This window comes from Nematolebias whitei, chromosome 21 (genome assembly GCF_014905685.2).
Source record: "Nematolebias whitei isolate Nwh7 chromosome 21, NemWhi1, whole genome shotgun sequence".
In the NCBI taxonomy this organism is placed as follows: Eukaryota; Metazoa; Chordata; class Actinopteri; order Cyprinodontiformes; family Rivulidae; genus Nematolebias; species Nematolebias whitei.
In genome coordinates, this window is record NC_056518.1 from 35,077,241 (window position 1) to 35,079,654 (window position 2,414).

General features: G+C 41.8%; 1 protein-coding gene across 1 annotated transcript in view; it reads left to right on the forward strand.

Moving 5' to 3' along the window:
* Window positions 1-2,414, forward strand: part of sptb (spectrin, beta, erythrocytic) — a gene marked incomplete in the record, with an annotated part of 116,707 nt that overhangs the window by 101,378 nt on the left and 12,915 nt on the right.

The following is a 2,414-nucleotide window of genomic DNA, read 5'->3' on the forward strand; positions in this document are numbered from 1 at the left end:
CACAGCATTGTAAGAGGGGGACAGTTGAACCTGGAGGCTCCACCCCTGTTTAATGATGGACGGTTTCTTTTCACAAAGATGGCCTCCTTTACTCCTCTCTCAAACCATCGTTCCTCTCTGTCCAGGATGTGAACATCTTCATCCCTGAAAGAGTGACCGCTGGCCTGGAGATGAGTGTAGACCTCAGAGTCCTGGCCTGATGATGTTGATCTTCTGTGCTGGTCCATCCTTTTGGCCAGTGGCTGTTTAGTTTCCCCGATGTAAGACTGATCACCCTCCTGACACTGAACAGCATACACAACATTACTCTGTTTGTGCCGGGGGACTGGATCTTTGAGATGAACCAGTCTTTAATGTATTTTGGGGTTTAAAAGCCACTGGGACGTTGTGTTTAGAAAATAAACGTCTCAGTTTCTCTGATACTCCCTCAACATACGGAATGACCACTGGTCTGGGTCTGGGTTCCTCCTTTTCACCTGATGCTGACTGGAGTCCTGTTTGGGTTTCTTCTCTGCTTTCAGGAAGGCCCAGTTAGGATATCCACATTGCTCTAGAGCCTGTCTTGTGTAGGATTTCTCCTTCTGCCTGGCTCCTGAGCTAGTGGGGACGCTGTCTGCTCTGTGGTACAGAGTCCTGATGACTCCTAACTTGTGCTCCAAAGGGTGATGGGAGTCAAACTGCAAATACTGGTCTGTGTGGGTGGGTTTGTGGTACACCTCAGTTTGCAAATGTCCTCTATCAGAGACTGAGACCTCACAGTCCAAGAAAGCCAACCTGCCATTTTTTACATCTTCTCGTGTGAACTTGATGTATTTATCCACAGAGTTGATGTGGTCAGTAAAATGTTGGACTTCCTGAGATTTGATTTTAACCCAGGTGTCGTCAACATACCTGAACCAATGACTTGGTGGTGTCCCTGAAAAGGACGTCAAGGCTCTCTTTTCTACCTCCTCCATGTACAGGTTGGCAACAATAGGAGAAACTGGAGACCCCATAGCACACCCATGTTTCTGCCTATAATATTGCTCCCCATATGTGAAGTAGGTTGACTGCAGGCACAGTTTCAAGAGTTGACACAGTTGTTCTGTAGAAAGCGTGGTCCTACTGCTCAGAGTGGTGTCTGATTTTAATCTTAAACTGACCACCTCTACTGCATCATCAACAGGAATGCACATAAAGAGTGATGTGACATCAAAAGAGACCATTGTTTCATCAGTCTTCATGATGACATCCCTCACCCTGTCCACAAAGTCCATGGTGTTCTGTATGTGGTGTTCTGAGCTGCCAACTAAAGGGATGAGTACAGACACCAGATATTTGGAAACATTGTAAGTGACAGAGTTAATCATGCTAACAATAGGTCTTAAAGGTACACCTTGTTTGTGGATTTTAGGTAAACCATACAGACTAGGTGTGGCCTCCCCTGGGTACAGTCTGTGGTACAGAATACGGTCAATAGCCTTGTCCTGCTCCAAATTTTCAGGCAATCTATTAACTTCTTCTTTCTTAAAATCATAAAAGAAGAGTAAACATCAGTCAGACTGGAGCTGACTCTGAGTCCCAGGACAGTAAATGTGTGAAAACATCAGACATTATTCAAGTCAAAAGTAACTTTAAAGAAAACAGTTCATGGTGAGTCTGGAAGACAACCTAAAGGTCAGAGGTCATTGTCAGGGGAGCATATCTTTGTGCTACATCCATCAGAGAGGTGATATTCCATTTTGTAAAGCCCCTTTTCCATAGTACCACTTAGTATTGGTACATACAGCACGGTTCTGCTTGGCTCAGTACGGTACACGTTGTGTTTCCATTATGATTTCAGTACTGGTTTCAGTGGGCGGGGTTCAAATTGATGTCACGCACCTCACCAGCTGATTGTAAGACCTTCAAACAGGTTTCAGTACAGGGTGAGAATTTATTTAGAAGTTTCTGGTAAATTAAAAGGAATACAGATTATTAAAATGATCAGGTTAAAATAAATAAATAAATATGTATATATATAAATATGTATATACATAAATAAATAAATAAATATGTATATAAATATGTGTATATGTAGTGGACTAAGCCTACGTCGAAACCCAGTCTAAGGTCAAAACTCTTGACCTTTAGAACCTTATAAATTATGAAAATAACAATATAAGCAATCAATCAGGAAAAATCATACGGCCATGATTTTTCCGTTGCTGCACCAAAAACATTTATGAAAACTGTACAACTATGATCTTTTACCCACATGAATGTGGGTAAGCACTTTACACAGACATTTCTAAATATCTGGGAGAATTTCTACTTGATAGAAAAGTTTAAGATGAAAGATGAAGTTTAAAGGGAGTAAGATTGAATGTGAGGGAAATTAAGTGTTCTCCAGAATCGACACTCTCCGGCTTTCTTCAGCTTTTCCTCACAGTACA